Source organism: Squalius cephalus, assembly GCF_949319135.1.
Source record: "Squalius cephalus genome assembly, chromosome: 8".
NCBI lineage: Eukaryota > Metazoa > Chordata > Actinopteri > Cypriniformes > Leuciscidae > Squalius > Squalius cephalus.
Genome location: NC_137129.1, coordinates 19893529 through 19912523, shown reverse-complemented (window position 1 = coordinate 19912523; position 18995 = coordinate 19893529).

Below are 18995 nucleotides of genomic sequence, written 5' to 3'. Positions count from 1 at the left end.
GATATCTATAACGCGTGCGGTCAAAATGACCGTTATGGTAGTTCTAGGTAGAAATAGTCAGAACTGTTGTGTGTTTTATGATTTTACGAAAATAACAGTGTCAGAATAAAATATACACATATTTAGGAAAAGTCAGAGTCCTACAGCCACATTTATTTTATTTTAACAAAGTTATTACATTGTAAAATTTAAAAACGGTCAAAATGACCGCCTTGGGAGTTCTAGTGTTAAATGAGTCTCAATGGCTCATATAGTATATAGAACGGCAGTTTGGTTTAGTCTTCAAGGTGTTTAGATTAAATTTTTTGTCGGTTGGTGAGTTTGAATCTAGATTTGAATTTTTTAGAACTCCCCAGTGTAAGTCAATGGGAGTTTTTCCGAGTTTTGATCGTCATTTTTAGGAAAACCGTAAGTCCGATCAGTCTGAAAAGATATAGCAACTAACTTCAGATCAGTTTGAGTGTCTGAGCCGAGTTTGGAGTATGTAGAGTTAAAGCTCTAGGACGAGTTTGAGTCAACAGTTTTTCACAGAAGATTAATAATAACTAGATTAAAAAGTTCGTCGAGACAAACTTTAAGTTGGCTTGAGAAAGCAGGACCAGAAAGTTTGAATTAAGTTTGAAGTTAGTAGTAGTTTGAAGTTAGTAGTAGTTTGAAGTTTAAATTAAATTAAAGTTTAAAGTAGTTTGAAGTTTAAAGTAGTTTGAAGTTTAAAGTAGTTTGAAGTTTAGATTAGTTTAAAGTTTAAATTAGTTTAAAGTAGTTTGATGTTTAAAGTAGTTTAAAGTTTAAAGTATAGTTTGATGTAGTTTAAAGTTGCTAGGGTGTTTGTAGTGGGTTGCTAAGGTGTTATGGGTGGTTGCTATGGTGTTGCTAGGCGGTTGCTAGGGTGTTTTGGGTGGTTGCTATGGTGTTGCTAGGCGGTTGCTACGGTATTCTTGGCGGTTGCTAAGGTATTCTGGGTGGTTGCTAGGCGGTTGCTAGGTGGTTGCTAGGGTGTTCTGAGTGGTTGCTATGCTGTTGCTAAGGTGTTCTGGGTGGTTGCTAGGTGGTTGCTAGGGTGTTCTGGGTGGTTGCTATGGTGTTGCTAGGCGGTTGCTAGGGTATTCTGGGTGGTTGCTAGGCGGTTGCTAGGGTGTTCTGGGTGGTTGCTATGGTGTTGCTAGGCGGTTGCTAGGGTATTCTGGGTGGTTGCTAGGCGGTTGCTAGGGTGTTCTGGGCGGTTGCTATGGTGTTGCTAGGTGGTTGGTAGTTGTCACAGATGGTTACTATGGAGTTTTTATAGAGTTCTTAGCATGATCTTGGCATGATTTAGCATTTAACTAATCGCTATTAGCATGTAGCTATTATTCTAGGTATTCTGGGTGGTTGCTAGGCGGTTGCTAGGGTGTTTTGGGTGGTTGCTAGGCGGTTGCTAGGGTGTTCTGGGGGTTGCTATGGTGTTGCTAGGCGGTTGCTAGGGTGTTCTGGGTGGTTGCTATGGTGTTGCTAGGCGGTTGCTACGGTATTCTTGGCGGTTGCTAGGCGGTTGCTAGGGTGTTCTGGGTGGTTGCTAAGGCGTTGCTAGGCAGTTGCTAGGGTGTTCTGGGTCGTTGCTATGGTGTTGATAGGTGGTTGCTAGGATATTCTGGGTGGTTGCTAGGGCATTGCTAGGCAGTTGCTAGGGTATTTTGGGTGGTTGCTATGGAGTTGCTAGGCGGTTGCTAGGGTGTTCTGGGTGGTTGCTATGGTGTTGCTAGGCGGTTGCTAGGGTATTCTGGGTGGTTGCTAGGCGGTTGCTAGGGTGTTCTGGGTGGTTGCTATGGTGTTGCTAGGCGGTTGCTAGGGTGTTTTGGGTGATTGCTAGGCGGTTGCTAGGGTGTTCTGGGTGGTTGCTATGGTGTTGCTAGGCGGTTGCTAGGGTGTTCTGTGTGGTTGCTAGGCGGTTGCTAGGCGGTTGCTAGGGTGTTCTGGGTGGTTGCTATGCTGTTGCTAGGTGGTTGCTAGGGTATTCTGGGTGGTTGCTAGGCGGTTGCTAGGGTGTTTTGGGTGGTTGCTAGGCGGTTGCTAGGGTGTTCTGGAGGTTGCTATGGTGTTGCTAGGCGGTTGCTAGGGTGTTCTGGGTGGTTGCTATGGTGTTGCTAGGCGGTTGCTACGGTATTCTTGGCGGTTGCTAAGCGGTTGCTAGGGTGTTCTGAGTGGTTGCTATGCTGTTGCTAAGGTGTTCTGGGTGGTTGCTAGGTGGTTGCTAGGGTGTTCTGGGTGGTTGCTATGGTGTTGCTAGGCGGTTGCTAGGAAGTTCTGGGTGGTTGCTAGGCGGTTGCTAGGGTGTTCTGGGTGGTTGCTATGGTGTTGCTAGGCGGTTGCTAGGGTATTATGGGTGGTTGCTATGGTGTTGCTAGGCGGTTGCTAGGGTATTCTGGGTGGTTGCTAGGCGGTTGCTAGGGTGTTCTGGGCGGTTGCTATGGTGTTGCTAGGTGGTTGGTAGTTGTCACAGATGGTTACTATGGAGTTTTTATAGAGTTCTTAGCATGATCTTAGCATGATTTAGCATTTAACTAATCGCTATTAGCATGTAGCTATTCACTGCTAGCATGTGTAGCATTTTGGAAGTGCTGTTTGCTAGCATGAGTCAAAAGAGCCAAACCTCATCTCTATACTATGTTCTGATACAGAGATATAGGTCTTGCAAAAAGGTTGCTAGGGTCCTCAAGTTTGGTTGCTATGGAGTTGCTTGGGAGCTGGAAGCTTTAAACTTAATAAGTTTAAAGTGGTTTGAAGTTTAAAGTATTTCACGAGTTTTGAGTTTACAAGTTTAAATGAGTTTAGAGTTTAAGTTTAAATGAGTTTAGTGTGTGTGTGTGTGTGTGTGTGTGTGTGTGTGTGTGTGTGTGTGTGTGTGTTCACACACACACACACACACACACACTCAGAGTTTATGAGTTTAGAGTTTATAAGTGTATAAATTGATGAGTTTATAAGTGTTAGAGTTTTTGAGTTTAGAGTTTGTTTTAAATGAGTTTAGAGTTTATAAGTTTTAATGAGTTTAGAGTTTATAAGTTTAAATGAGTTTAAGAGTTCAGAGTTTATTAATTTATGAGTTAAAGAGTTCATAAGTCTATGAATTCATGAGTTTATAAGTTAATTAGTTTATAAGTGTATGAGTTTAGAGTTTATTAGTTTAAATGAGTCTCAATGGCTAATATAGTATATAGAACGGCAGTTTGGTTTAGTCTTCAAGGTGTTTAGATTTAAATTTTCGTCGGTTGGTCAGTTTGAATCTGGATTTGAATTTTTTAGAACTCCCCAATGCAAGTCAATGGGAGTTTTTCCGAGTTTTGATCGTCATTTTTAGGAAAACCGTAAGTCCGATCAGTCTGAATAGATATAGCAACTAACTTCAGAACAGTTTGAAGGTCTGAGCCGAGTTTGGAGTATGTAGAGTTAAAGCTCTAGGAGGAGATAGAGTCAACAGTTTTCACAGAAGAATAATAATAACTAGAATGTACATTTCCTGAAGAAAATGTGAAGTGGTGCTTGCAGTGGCAAAACTCGCCACTCGGTTGCTAGAGTGTGGTACATGATTGCATACAAGTCAACAAACATGTCTGTATGATGTTCTGGTGCTGAGATATGGCTTATTCATGTTGTTCAGGTGGTTGCTAGGGTGTTCTGTGTGGTTGCTACGGTGTTGCTAGGTGGTTGCTAGGGTATTCTGGGTGGTTGCTATGATGTTGCTAGGCGGTTGCTAGGGTATTCTGGGTGGTTGCTAGGACGTTGCTAGGCAGTTGCTAGGGTTTTCTGGGTAGTTGCTATGGTGTTGCTAGGTGGTTGCTAGGGTATTCTGGGTGGTTGCTATGGTGTTGCTAGGCGGTTGCTAGGGTATTATGGGTGGTTGCTAGGCAGTTGCTAAGGTGTTCTGGGTGGTTGCTAGGGCGTTGCTAGGTGGTTGCTGGGGTGTTCTGGGTGGTTGCTATGGTGTTGCTAGGCAGTTGCTAGGGTGTTCTGGGTGGTTGCTATGGTGTTGCTAGGCGGTTGCTAGGGTATTCTTGGTGGTTGCTAAGGCGTTGCTAGGCAGTTGCTAGGGTGTTCTGGGTCGTTGCTATGGTGTTGCTAGGTGGTTGCTAGGATATTCTGGGTGGTTGCTAGGGCATTGCTAGGCAGTTGCTAGGGTGTTCTGGGTGGTTGCTATGGTGTTGCTAGGCGGTTGCTAGGGTATTCTTGGTGGTTGCTAAGGCGTTGCTAGGCAGTTGCTAGGGTGTTCTGGGTCGTTGCTATGGTGTTGCTAGGTGGTTGCTAGGATATTCTGGGTGGTTGCTAGGGCATTGCTAGGCAGTTGCTAGGGTATTTTGGGTGGTTGCTATGGAGTTGCTAGGCGGTTGCTAGGGTATTCTGGGTGGTTGCTATGGTGTTGCTAGGCGGTTGCTAGGGTATTCTGGGTGGTTGCTAGGGCGTTGCTAGGCAGTTGCTAGGGTATTCTGAGTGGTTGCTATGGTGTTGCTAGGGTGTTCTGGGTGGTTGCTATGGTGTTGCTAGGCGGTTGCTAGGGTATTCTGGGTGGTTGCTAGGCGGTTGCTAGGGTATTCTTGGTGGTTGCTAGGGCGTTGCTAGGCAGTTGCTAGGGTGTTCTGGGTGGTTGCTATGGTGTTGCTAGGCGGTTGCTAGGGCGTTGCTAGGCAGTTGCTAGGGTATTCTGGGTGGTTGCTATGGTGTTGCTAGGCGGTTGCTAGGGTATTCTGGGTGGTTGCTATGGTGTTGTCAGGTGGTTGCTAGGGTATTCTAGGTGGTTGCTAGGGCGTTGCTAGGCAGTTGCTAGGTGGTTGCTATGGTGTTGCTAGGGCGTTGCTAGGACGTTGCTAGGGCGTTGCTAGGCAGTTGCTAGGGTATTCTGGGTGGTTGCTATGGTGTTGCTAGGCGGTTGCTAGGGTATTCTGGGTGGTTGCTATGGTGTTGCCAGGTGGTTGCTAGGGTATTCTAGGTGGTTGCTAGGCGGTTGCTAGGGTGTTCTGGGTGGTTGTTATGCGGTTGCTAGGGTATTCTTGGTGGTTGCTAGGGCGTTGCTAGGGCATTGCTAGGGCGTTGCTAGGCAGTTGCTAGGGTATTCTGGGTGGTTGCTATGGTGTTGCTAGGTGGTTGCTAGGGTGTTCTGGGTGGTTGCTATGGTGTTGCTAGGCGGTTGCTAGAGTATTCTGGGTGGTTGCTAGGGCGTTGCTAGGTGGTTGCTAGGGTGTTCTGGGTGGTTGCTATGGTGTTGCTAGGTGGTTGCTAGGGTGTTCTGGGTGGTTGCTATGGTGTTGCTAGGCGGTTGCTAGAGTATTCTGGGTGGTTGCTAGGGCGTTGCTAGGTGGTTGCTAGGGTGTTCTGGGTGGTTGCTATGGTGTTGCTAGGCAGTTGCTATGGTATTTTGGGTGGATGCTAGGGCGTTTCTAGACGTTGCTAGGGTGTTCAGGATGGTTGCTAAGGTATTTTTTTAGTTGCTATGGTGTTACTAGGTGTGGATGCTAGGGCGTTTCTAGACGTTGCTATTGGTGTTCAGGATGGTTGCTAAGGTATTTTTTTAGTTGCTATGGTGTTACTAGGTGGTTGGTAGTTGTCAAAGATGGTTACTATGGAGTTTTTATAGAGTTATTAAAATCTTTAATAACGAGTGCCTTCAGTACGGCACTCGGCCTGCGGCCTCGTGCCTATGGCCGAATAGGCACAAGCATGGAGCAATATCGCAAGGCCACGAGTGTAATATAGCGTTAAAAAATACAAAAAAATGTAAAAAAATTTTTTTTTTGGTTTAGGGTGGTTGCTAGGGAGCTCTTAGTGGTTGCTAGGGTGCTGAAACTGGTTGCTAGGGTGTGGCTATGAAGATTTTAGGCCATTACTTATTGGCTGCTTGATAATATAAATCCTCTGAGGGAGAGAGAGAGGGAGAGATGCAGGGGTGTCAGGCCCTTTGGAGTCTGTGTGTGTGAAAACGGCAGTTGGGATTCAAATGTTTTTAGAACTCCCAATGTAAAGTCAATGGGGACTTTTTTGGCCGCTTTTTCGTCCGTTGTGCGAACATCTTACACCCGATCGCTTAGAAAAGTCATAGCACACCTCTCCTCAATGAGCCGGTCGATTTGATGCCTCACTCAGGGGTCTGAGACAAACGGTGCGGGGCGCATTACGCGCCGAAAAGTTGTCCAGAATAATAATAATAACTAGAATGTACATTTCCTGAAGAAAATGTGAAGTGGTGCTTGCAGTGGCAAAACTCGCCACTCGGTTGCTAGGGTGTTGTACATGTTTGCATTCGAGCCAACAACCATGTCTGTACGATGTTGTGGAGCTGAAATATGGCTTCTATATGTTGCAATATGGTTGCTAGGTGGCTCTAAATGGTTGCTAGGGTGTGAATACACAGTTACCATGGTGATATTTACAGGCTGTTTTACAACTGAAACTAATGAGCCAACCCCCATCTCTATACAATATTCTGATGCAGAGATGTAGGTCTTGTAAAATGGTTGCTAGGGTACTCTGTTTGGTTGCTATGGAGATGCTTGTCAGCTGCTAATGATGAAACTACAAAGGCTTCTTGTTAGCATGAATGATATAAACCAACTCCCATCTCTATACGATGTTCTGATGCAGAGATATACGTTTTGCTAAACGGTTGCTAGGGTACTCTATTTGGTTGCTAGCGAGTGGCTTGTCAGCTGCCAATCATGAAACTCCAAAGGCTTCTTGTCACTATGAATGATATGAACCAACTCCCATGCCTCTGCGACATTCAGAATGGAAGATATGCCTCTTTGGATTTTGGTTGCTAGGGTACTCTGTTTGGTTGCTAGGGAGTGGCTTGTCAGCTGTCAATGATGAAATTCCAAAGGCTTCTTGTCATTATGAATTATATAATCCAACTCCCATGCCTCTGTGACATTCAGAATGTAAGATATGCCTCTTTGGATTTTGGTTGCTAGGGTACTCTTTTTGGTTGCTATGGAGTTACTTGGCACCTGCCAATGATGCAATTCCAAAGGCTTCTTGTCACTATGAATGATATAAACCAACTCCCATGCCTCTGTGACATTCAGAATGGAAGATATCCCTCTTTGGATTGTTGTTGCTAAGGTGCTCGACAATGGTTGCTAGGGAGGGGCTAGGAAGTGTTGAGGTGATTTATGATTGGCCGTTTGCTGCCCTGAGTCAAACTTGTGTTAACCCCATCTCTTTATGATGTTCTGATGCAGAGATATAGGTCTTGCAAAATGGTTGCTAGGGTACTCTGTTTGGTTGCTAGGGAGTGGCTTGGCAGCTGCCAATCATGAAACTCCAAAGGCTGCTTGTCAGTATGTATGATATAAACCAACTCCCATGCCTCTGTGACATTCAGAATAGAAGATATCTCTCTATGAATTTTGGTTGCTAAGGTGCTCGACAATGGTTGCTAGGGAGGGGCTAGGAAGTGTTGAGGTGATTCATGATTGGCTGTTTGCTGCCCCGAGTCAAATGAGACCACCCCCATGTTTCTATGACAATTCAGTCCTGAGATATCCCTTTGATCTCTTTCAATGGAAGTCTATGGGACTTGTTGCTAAGGTGCTCTAAATGGTTGCTAGGGCGTGGCTTGATAGCTTCACAATGATCCTGAGAGACTGATTGGTCATCTGAGTAAGATGAGCCCTCCTCCTTGTCTCTATGACACTGTGATCCAGAGCTACGTTCATTACAAAATCCCTATGCAATTTACCATAGTAGGAAAAGCATGTGTGTTTCACGGGACATTCCTTCCCCATAGTAAGTCAATGGGACAACTTTGGGACGCTCCTGCCCCCCAGGGGTGCAACTTTTACCCCATTGTGAGGTATGTTCTTACAGAGCCTGTCAGCCTCTTCAAATGTGGCAAATCACACGTTTCTGCAAAATCCTCGCTCAGAGCTATGAGTGCTCAAAGTTCGTCGCAATGTTAAGTCAATGGAACTTTTTGGGGCGCTTTTTCGCCCCTGGGGCGAACACCGCACCCCCGATCGCTTATAAAAGTCATAGCACACCTCTCCTCAATAAGCCGGTCGATTTGACACCTCATTCATGGGTCTGTGACAAACGGTGCGGGGCGAGTTACGCGCCAAACTTTTGTCCAGAACAATAAGAAGAAGAAGAATAATAAGTATGAGCAATAACAATAGTGATGCCTTGCTTTCAGCAAGCACCACTAACTAGAATGTACATTTCCTGAAGAAAATGTGAAATGGTGCTTGCAGTGGCAAAACTCGCCACTCGGTTGCTAGAATGTGGTACATGATTGCATACGAGCCAACAAACATGTCTGTACAATGTTCTGGTGCTGAGATATGGCTTATTCGTGTTGTTCAGGTGGTTGCTAGGGTGTTGCAAGGGTGTTCTGGGTGGTTGCTAGGCAGTTGCTAGGGTATTCTTGGTGGTTGCTAGGGCGTTGCTAGGGTGTTCTGGGTGGTTGCTATGGTGTTGCTAGGCGGTTGCTAGGGTATTCTAGGTGGTTGCTAGGCGGTTGCTAGGCAGTTGCTAGGGTATTCTGGGTGGTTGCTATGGTGTTGCTAGGCGGTTGCTAGGGTGTTCTGGGTGGTTGCTATGGTGTTGCTAGGCAGTTGCTAGAGTGTTCTGGGTGGTTGCTAGGCAGTTGCCAGGTTTCTGGGTGGTTGCTAGGCAGTTGCTAGGGTGTTCTGGGTGGTTGCGAGTGCCTTCAGTACGGCACTCGGCCTGCGGCCTCGTGCCTATGGCCGAATAGGCACAAGCATGGAGCAATATCGCAAGGCCACGAGTGTAATATTGCGTTAAAAAATACAAAAAAATGTAAAAAACATTTTGTTTGGTTTAGGGTGGTTGCTCGGGAGCTCTTAGTGGTTGCTAGGGTGCTGAAACTGGTTGCTAGGGTGTGGCTATGAAGATTTTAGGCCATTACTTATTGGCTGCTTGATAATATAAATCCTCTGAGGGAGAGAGAGAGGGAGAGACGCAGGGCTGTCAGGCCCTTTGGAGTCTGTGTGTGTGAAAACGGCAGTTGGGATTCAAATGTTTTTAGAACTCCCAATGTAAAGTCAATGGGGACTTTTTTGGCCGCTTTTTCGTCCGCTGTGCGAACATCGTACACCCGATCGCTTAGAAAAGTCATAGCACACCTCTCTTCAATGAGCCGGTCGATTTGATGCCTCATTCAGGGGTCTGAGACAAACGGTGCGGGGCGCATTACGCGCCGAAAAGTTGTCCAGAATAATAATAATAATAACTAGAATGTACATTTCCTGAAGAAAATGTGAAGTGGTGCTTGCAGTAGCAAAATTCGCCACTGGGCAGATGCTAACACAATTACCATGTTGTGATACCATGATATACCACGTTTTAGCATTATTTACCACGATTTACCATGATTATAAGATGATTTACTACGATTTACCACATTCCAGCATGATTTACTATGATTAACATGTTGTTAGAATGATGCTAGCATGATTAGCATGTTGTTAACATGATTAGCATCTTGGTCGCATGATGCTAGCTTGATTAACATGTTGGTAGCATGATGCTAGCATGATTAGCATGTTGCTAGCATGCTTTTAACAAGATGCTAGCATGATTAGCAATTTGCTAGCATGTTTTTAGCTAGATGCTAACATGATTAGCATGTTGCTAGCAATATGCTAGCTTGATTAGCATGTTGCTAGCATGATGCTAGCTTGATTAACATGTTGGTAGCATAATGCTAGCATGATTAGCATGTTGCTAGCATGCTTTTAACAAGATGCTAGCATGATTAGCAATTTGCTAGCATGTTTTTAGCTAGATGCTAACATGATTAGCATGTTGCTAGCAATATGCTAGCTTGATTAGCATGTTGCTAGCATGATGCTAGTATGATTAGCATGTTGCTAGCATGTTTTTAGCAAGATGCTGTTGCCAGGTGGTTGCTAGGGTGTTCTGGGTGGTTGCTATGGTGTTGCTAGGCAGTTGCTATGGTGTTCTGGGTGGTTGCTAGGTAGTTGCTAGGGTATTCTTGGTGGTTGCTAGGCAGTTGCTAGGGTATTCTTGGTGGTTGCTAGGGTGTTCTGGGTGGTTGCTATGGTGTTGCTAGATAGTTGCTATCGTATTCTGGGTGGATGCTAGGGCGTTGCTAGGCAGTTGCTAGAGTGTTCTGGGTGGTTACTAGGCAGTTGCTAGGTGTTCTGGGTGGTTGCTAGGCAGTTGCTAGGGTGTTCTGGGTGGTTGCGAGTGCCTTATGTACGGCACTCGGCCTGCGGCCTCGTGCCTATGGCCGAATAGGCACAAGCATGGAGCAATTTCGCAAGGCCACGAGTGTAATATTGCTTTAATTTAAAAAAAAAAGCAGTTGCTAGGGTGTTCTGGGTGGTTGCGAGTGCCTTCAGTACGGCACTCGGCCTGCGGCCTCGTGCCTATGGCCGAATAGGCACCAGCATGGAGTGATTTCGGAAGGCCACGAGTGTAATATTGCTTTAAAAAATAAAAAAAAATAAAAAACTTTTTTTTTTTTTGGTATAGGGTGGTTGCTAGGGAGCTCTTAGTGGTTGCTAGGGTGCTGAAACTGGTTGCTAGGGTGTGGCTATGAAGATTTTAGGCCATTACTTATTGGCTGCTTGATAATATAAATCCTCTGAGGGAGAGAGAGAGGGAGAGACGCAGGGGTGTCAGGCCCTTTGGAGTCTGTGTGTGTGAAAACGGCAGTTGGGATTCAAATATTTTTAGAACTCCCAATGTAAAGTCAATGGGGACTTTTTTGGCCGCTTTTTCGTCCGCTGTGCGAACATCGTACACCCGATCGCTTAGAAAAGTCATAGCACACCTCTCCTCAATGAGCCGGTCGATTTGACACTTCACTCAGGGGTCTGTGACAAACGGTGCGGGGCGCATTACGCGCCAAACTTTGTCCAGAATAATAATAATAATAACTAGAATGTACATTTCCTGAAGAAAATGTGAAGTGGTGCTTGCAGTGGCAAAACTCGCCACTCGGTAAGGTGCTAGGGTGTTGTACATGATTGCATACGAGCCAACAACCATGTCTGTACGATGTTGTGGAGCTGAAATATGGCTTCTATATGTTGCAATATGGTTGCTAGGTGGCTCTAAATGGTTGCTAGGATGTGAATACACAGTTACCATGGTGATATTTACACACTGTTTTACAACTGAAACTAATGAGCCAACCCCCATCTCTATACAATATTCTGATGCAGAGATGTAGGTCTTGTAAAATGGTTGCTAGGGTACTCTGTTTGGTTGCTATGGAGTTGCTTGGCAGCTGCTAATGATGAAACTGCAAAGGCTTCTTGTCAGTATGAATGATATAAACCAACTCCCATCTCTATACGATGTTCTGATGCAGAGATATACGTTTTGCTAAACGGTTGCTAGGGTACTCTGTTTGGTTGCTAGGGAGTAGCTTGTCAGCTGCCAATCATGAAACTCCAAAGGCTTCTTGTCACTATGAATGATATAAACCAACTCCCATGCCTCTGCGACATTCAGAATGGAAGATATCCCTCTTTGGATTTTGGTTGCTAGGGTACTCTGTTTGGTTGCTATGGAGTTACTTGGCAGCTGCCAATGATGAAATTCCAAAGGCTTCTTGTCAGTATGAATGATATAAACCAACTCCCATGCCTCTGTGACATTCAGAATGGAAGATATCCCTCTTTGGATTTTGGTTGCTAGGGTACTCTGTTTGGTTGCTAGGGAGTGGCTTGTCAGCTGCCAATCATGAAACTCCAAAGGCTGCTTGTCAGTATGAATGATATAAACCAACTCCCATGCCTCTGCGACATTCAGAATGGAAGATATCCCTCTTTGGATTTTGGTTGCTATGGTACTCTGTTTGGTTGCTAGGGAGTGGCTTGTCAGCTGCCAATCATGAAACTCCAAAGACTTCTTGTCAGTATGAATGATATAAACCAACTCCCATGTCTCTGTAACATTCAGAATGGAAGATATGCCTCTTTGGATTTTGGTTGCTAGGGTACTCTGTTTGGTTGCTATGGAGTTACTTGGCAGCTACCAATGATGAAACTCCAAAGGCTTCTTGTCAGTATGAATGATATAAACCAACTCCCATGCCTCTGTGACATTCAGAATGGAAGATATCCCTCTTTGGATTTTGGTTGCTAAGGTGCTCGACAATGGTTGCTAGGGAGGGGCTTGGAAGTATTGAGGTGATTCATGATTGGCTGTTTGCTGCCCCAAGTCAAATGAGACCACCCCCATGTTTCTATGACAATTCAGTCTGGAGATATCTCTTTGAACTCTTTCAATGGAAGTCTATGGAACTTGTTGCTAAGGGGCTCTAAATGGTTGCTAGGGCGTGGCTTGATAGCTTCACAATGATCCTGAGAGACTGATTGGTCGTCTGAGTAAAATGAGCCCTCCTCCTTGTCTCTATGACACTGTGATCCAGAGCTACGTTCAATACAAAGTCCCTATGCAATTTACCATAGTAGGAAAAGCATGTGTGTTTCACGGGACGTTCCTTCCCCATAGTAAGTCAATGGGGCAACTTTGGGCATCTCCTGCCCCCCAGGGGTGCAACTTTTACCCCGTTGTGAGGTATGTTCTTACAGAGCCTGTCAGCCTCTTCAAATGTGGCAAATCACACGTTTCTGCGAAATCCTCGCTCAGAGCTACGTGTGGTCAAAGTTCGTCGCAATGTTAAGTCAATGGGACTTTTTTGGGCGCTTTTTCGCCCCTGGGGTGAACACCGCACCCCCGATCGCTTATAAAAGTCATAGCACACCTCTCCTCAATGAGCCGGTCGATTTGACACCTCATTCATGGGTCTGAGACAAACGGTGCGGGGCGAGTTACGCGCCAAACTTTTGTCCAGAACAATAAGAAGAAGAAGAAGAATAATAAGTATGAGCAATAACAATAGTGATGCCTTGCTTTCAGCAAGCACCACTAACTAGAATGTACATTTCCTGAAGAAAATGTGAAGTGGTGCTTGCAGTGGCAAAACTCGCCACTCGGTTGCTAGAGTGTGGTACATGATTGCATACAAGCCAACAAACATGTCTGTACGATGTTCTGGTGCTGAGATATGGCTTATTCATATTGTTCAGGTGGTTGCTAGGGTGTTGCTAGGGTGTTCTGTGTGGTTGCTAGGGCTTTGCTAGGTGCTTGCTAGGGTGTTCTGGGTGGTTGCTATGGTGTTCTGGGTGGTTGCTATGGTGTTGCTAGGCGGTTGCTAGGGTATTCTGGGTGGTTGCTAGGGCGTTGCTAGGCAGTTGCTAGGGTATTCTGGGTGGTTGCTATAGGGTGTTTCTAGGCAGTTGCTAGGGTATTCTGGGTGGTTGCTAGGCGGTTGCTAGGGTATTCTTGGTGGTTGCTAAGGTGTTGCTAGGCAGTTGCTAGGGTGTTCTGGGTGGTTGCTATGGTGTTGCTAGGCGGTTGCTAGGGTATTCTGGGTGGTTGTTAGACGGTTGCTATGGCATTCTTGGTGGTTGCTAGGGTGTTGCTAGGCAGTTGCTAGGGTGTTCTGGGTGGTTGCTATGGTGTTGCTAGGCGGTTGCTAGGGTATTCTGGGTGGTTGCTAGGGCATTGCTAGGCAGTTGCTAGGGTGTTCTGGGTGGTTGCCATGGTGTTGCTAGGCGGTTGCTAGGGTATTCTTGGTGGTTGCTAGGGCGTTGCTAGGCAGTTGCTAGGGTATTCTGGGTGGTTGCTAGGCAGTTGCTAGGCAGTTGCTAGGGTGTTCTGGGTGGTTGCTATGGTGTTGCTAGGCGGTTGCTAGGGTATTCTGGGTGGTTGCTAGGGCGTTGCTAGGCAGTTGCTAGGGTGTTTTGGGTGGTTGCTAGGGCGTTGCTAGGCAGTTGCTAGGGTGTTTTGGGTGGTTGCTAGGCGGTTACTAGGGTATTCTGGGTGGTTGCTAGGCGGTTGCTAGGGAATTCTTGGTGGTTGCTATGGTGTTGCTAGGCGGTTGCTAGGGTATTCTGGGTGGTTGCTTGGGAGTTGCTAGGGTATTCTGGGTGGTTGCTATGGTGTTGCTAGGTGGTTGCTAGGGTATTCTGGGTGGTTGCTATGGTGTTGCTAGGTGGTTGCTAGGGCTTTGCTAGGTGGTTTCTAGGGTGTTCTGGGTGGTTGCTAGGCAGTTGCTATGGTATTTTGGGTGGATGCTAGGGCGTTGCTAAGCAGTTGCTAGGGTGTTCTAGGTGGTTGCTAGGCAGTTGCTAGGTGTTCTGGGGGGTTGCTAGACAGTTGCTAGGGTGTTCTGGGTAGTTGCTACGGTATTTTTGGTGGTTACTAGAGCGTTTCTAGACGTTGCTAGGGTGTTCAGGATGGTTGCTAAGGTATTTTTTAGTTGCTATGGTGTTACTAGGTGGTTGGTAGTTGTCAAAGATGGTTACTATGGAGTTTTTATAATAGAGTTATTAAAATCTTTAATAACGAGTGCCTTCAGTACGGCACTCGGCCTGCGGCCTCGTGCCTATGGCCGAATAGGCACAAGCATGGAGCAATATCGCAAGGCCACGAGTGTAATATTGCGTTAAAAAATACAAAAAAATGTAAAAAAAATTTTTTTTTGGTTTAGGGTGGTTGCTATGGAGCTCTTAGTGGTTGCTAGGGTGCTGAAACTGGTTGCTAGGGTGTGGCTATGAAGATTTTAGGCCATTACTTATTGGTTGCTTGATAATATAAATCCTCTGAGGGAGAGAGAGAGGGAGAGACGCAGGGGTGTCAGGCCCTTTGGAGTCTGTGTGTGTGAAAACGTCGGTTTGGATTTGAATTTTTTGGAATGCCCAATGTTAAGTCAATGGGACTTTTTTGGCCGCTTTTTCGTCCGCTGTGCGAACATCGTACACCCGATCGCTTAGAAAAGATATAGCACACCTCTCCTAAATGAGCCGGTCGATTTGACACCTCACTCAGGGGTCTGAGACAAACGGTGTGGGGCGAGTTACGCGCCAAACTTTTGTTCAGAATAAGTATGAGCAATAACAATAGTGTTGCTTTGAAAAGCACCACTAATAAAAATAATAATAATAAGTATGAGCAATAACAATAGTGATGCCTTGCTTTCAGCAAGCACAACTAATAATAACTAGAATGTACATTTCCTGAAGAAAATGTGAAATGGTGCTTGCAGTGGCAAAACTCTCCACTCGGTTGCTAGGGTGTTGTACATGATTGCATGTGAGCCAACAACCACGTCTGTACGATGTTGTGGAGCTGAAATATAGCTTCTATATGTTGCAATATGGTTTATATGTGGCTCTAAACGGTTGCTAGGGCGTTGCTAGGGTATTCTGGGTGGTTGCTATGGTGTTGCTAGGCAGTTGCTAGGGTGTTCTGGGTGGTTGCTATGGTGTTGCTAGGCGGTTGCTAGGGTATACTGGGTGGTTGCTAGGCGGTTGCTAGGGTATTCTTGGTGGTTGCTATGGTGTTGCTAGGCGGTTGCTAGGGTATTCTGGGTGGTTGCTAGGCGGTTGCTAGGGTATTCTTGGTGGTTGCTAGGGCGTTGCTAGGTGGTTGTTAGGCTGTTCTGGGTGGTTGCTATGGTGTTGCTAGGGTATTCTGGGTGGTTGCTATGGTGTTGCTAGGCGGTTGCTAGGGTATTCTGGGTGGTTGCTAGGCAGTTGCTAGGGTGTTCTGGGTGGTTGCTATGGTGTTGCTAGGCGGTTGCTAGGGTATTCTGGGTGGTTGCTAGGCAGTTGCTAGGGTGTTCTGGGTGGTTGCTATGGTGTTGCTAGGCGGTTGCTAGGGTATTCTGGGTGGTTGCTAGGCGGTTGCTAGGGTATTCTGGGTGGTTGCTATGGTGTTCTGGGTGGTTTCTATGGTGTTGTTAGGTGGTTGCTAGGGTATTCTGGTTGGTTGCTAGGGCGTTGCTAGGCGGTTGCTAGGGTATTCTGGGTGGTTGCTAGGGCGTTGCTAGGCAGTTGCTAGGGTATTCTGGGTGGTTGCTATGGTGTTGCTAGGTGGTTGCTAGGGTATTCTGGGTGGTTGCTATGGTGTTGCTAGGCGGTTGCTAGGGTATTCTGGGTGGTTGCTAGGGCGTTGCTAGGGTATTCTTGGTGGTTGCTAGGGTGTTCTGGGTGGTTGCTATGGTGTTGCTAGGCAGTTGCTATGGTATTTTGGGTGGATGCTAGGGCGTTGCTAGGCAGTTGCTAGGGTGTTCTGGGTGGTTGCTAGGCAGTTGCTAGGTGTTCTGGGGGTTGCTAGACAGTTGCTAGGGTGTTCTGGGTGGTTGCTACGGTGTTTTTGGTGGTTACTAGAGCATTTCTAGACATTGCTAGGGTGTTCAGGATGGTTGCTAAGGTATTTTTTTAGTTGCTATGGTGTTACTAGGTGGTTGGTAGTTGTCAAAGATGGTTACTATGGAGTTTTTATAGAGTTATTAAAATCTTTAATAACGAGTGCCTTGAGTACGGCACGCGGCCTGCGGCCTCGTGCCTATGGCCGAATAGGCACAAGCATGGAGCAATATCGCAAGGCCACGAGTGTAATATTGCATTAAAAAATACAAAAAAATGTAAAAAACATTTTTTTTTTGGTTTAGGGTGGTTGCTAGGGAGCTCTTAGTGGTTGCTAGGGTGCTGAAACTGGTTGCTAGGGTGTGGCTATGAAGATTTTAGGCCATTACTTATTGTCTGCTTGATAATAAAAATCCTCTGAGGGAGAGAGAGAGGGAGAGACGCAGGGCTGTCAGGCCCTTTGGAGTCTGTGTGTGTGAAAACGGCAGATGGGATTCAAATATTTTTAGAACTCCCAATGTAAAGTCAATGGGACTTTTTTGGCCGCTTTTTCGTCCGCTGTGCGAACATCGTACACCCGATCGCTTAGAAAAGTCATTGCACACCTCTCCTCAATGAGCTGGTCAATTTGACACCTCACTCATGGGTCTGTGACAAACGGTGCGGGGCGCATTACGCGCCAAACTTTGTCCAGAATAATAATAATAATAACTAGAATGTACATTTCCTGAAGAAAATGTGAAATGGTGCTTGCAGTGGCAAAATTCGCCACTGGGCAGATGCTAACACAATTACCATGTTGTGATACCATGATATTACACGTTTTAGCATTATTTACCACGATTTACCATGATTCTAAGATGATTTACTACGATTTACCACATTCCAGCATGATTTACTATGATTAACATGTTGTTAGAATGATGCTAGCATGATTAGCATGTTGTTAACATGATTAGCATCTTGGTCGCATGATGATAGCATGATTAGCATGTTGTTAGCATGCTTTTAACAAGATGCTAACATGATTAGCATTTTGCTAGCATATTTTTAGCTTGATGCTAACATGATTAGCATGTTGCTAGCATTATGCTAGCTTGATTAGCATGTTGCTAGCATAATGCTAGCATTATTCGCATGTTGCTAGCATGATGCTAGCTTGATTAGCATGATGCTAGCTTGATTAGCATGTTGGTAGCAATATGCTAGCTTTATTAGCATGTTACTAGCCATATGCTAGCTTGATTAGCATGTTGCTAGCATGATGCTAGCTTGATTAGCATGTTGCTAGCATGATGCTAGCTTGATTAACATGTTGGTAGCATAATGCTAGCATGATTAGCATGTTGCTAGCATGATGCTAGCTTGATTAGCATGTTGCTAGCATGATGCTAGCATGATTAGCATGTTGCTAGCATGTTTTTAGCAATATTGCTAGCAATATGCTAGCTTGATTAGCATATTGCTAGCCATATGCTAGCTTGATTAGCATGTTGCTAGCATGATGCTAGCTTGATTAGCATGTTGCTAGTATGATGCTAGCTTGATTAACATGTTGGTAGCATAATGCTAGCATGATTAGCATGTTGCTAGCATTATGCTAGCTTGATTAGCATGTTGTTAACATGATGCTAGCTTGATTAACATGTTGGTAGCATAATGCTAGCATGATTAGCATGTTGCTAGCATGATGCTAGCTTGATTAGCATGTTGCTAGCATGATGCTAGCATGATTAGCATGTTGCTAGTATGATGCTAGCTTGATTAGAATGTTGGTAGCATAATGCTAGCATGATTAGCATGTTGCTAGCATTATGCTAGCTTGATTAGCATGTTGTTAACATGATGCTAGCTTGATTAACATGTTGGTAGCATAATGCTAGCATGATTAGCATGTTGCTAGCATGATGCTAGCTTGATTAGCATGTTGCTAGCATGATGCTAGCATGATTAGCATGTTGCTAGCATGTTTTTAGCAATATTCTGTTGCCAGGTGGTTGCTAGGGTGTTCTGGGTGGTTGCTATGGTGTTGCTAGGCAGTTGCTAAGGTGTTCTGGGTGGTTGCTAGGCGGTTGCTAGGGTATTCTGGGTGGTTGCTAGGCAGTTGCTAGGGTATTCTTGATGGTTGCTAGGTCGTTGCTAGGTGGTTGCTAGGGTGTTCTGGGTGGTTGCTATGGTGTTGCTAGGCAGTTGCTATGGTATTCTGGGTGGATGCTAGGGCGTTGCTAGGCAGTTGCTAGAGTGTTCTGGGTGGTTGCTAGGCAGTTGCTAGGGTTTTCTGGGTGGTTGCGAGTGCCTTATGTACGGCCTCGTGCCTATGGCCGTATAGGCACAAGCATGGAGCAATTTCGCAAGGCCACGAGTGTAATATTGCTTTAATTTTTAAAAAAAAAGCTGTTGCTAGGGTGTTCTGGGTGGTTGCGAGTGCCTTCAGTACGGCACTCGGCCTGCGGCCTCGTGCCTATGGCCGAATAGGGTGTTCTGGGTGGTTCAGTACGGCACTCGGCCTGCGGCCTCGTGCCTATGGCCGAATAGGCACAAGCATGGAGTGATTTTGCAAGGCCACGAGTGTAATATTGCTTTAAAAAATAAAAAAAAATAAAAAAAAAAATATTTTTTGGTATAGGGTGGTTGCTAGGGAGCTCTTAGTGGTTGCTAGGGTGCTGAAACTGGTTGCTAGGGTGTGGCTATGAAGATTTTAGGCCATTACTTATTGGCTGCTTGATAATATAAATCCTCTGAGGGAGAGAGAGAGGGAGAGACGCAGGGGTGTCAGGCCCTTTGGAGTCTGTGTGTGTGAAAACGGCAGTTGGG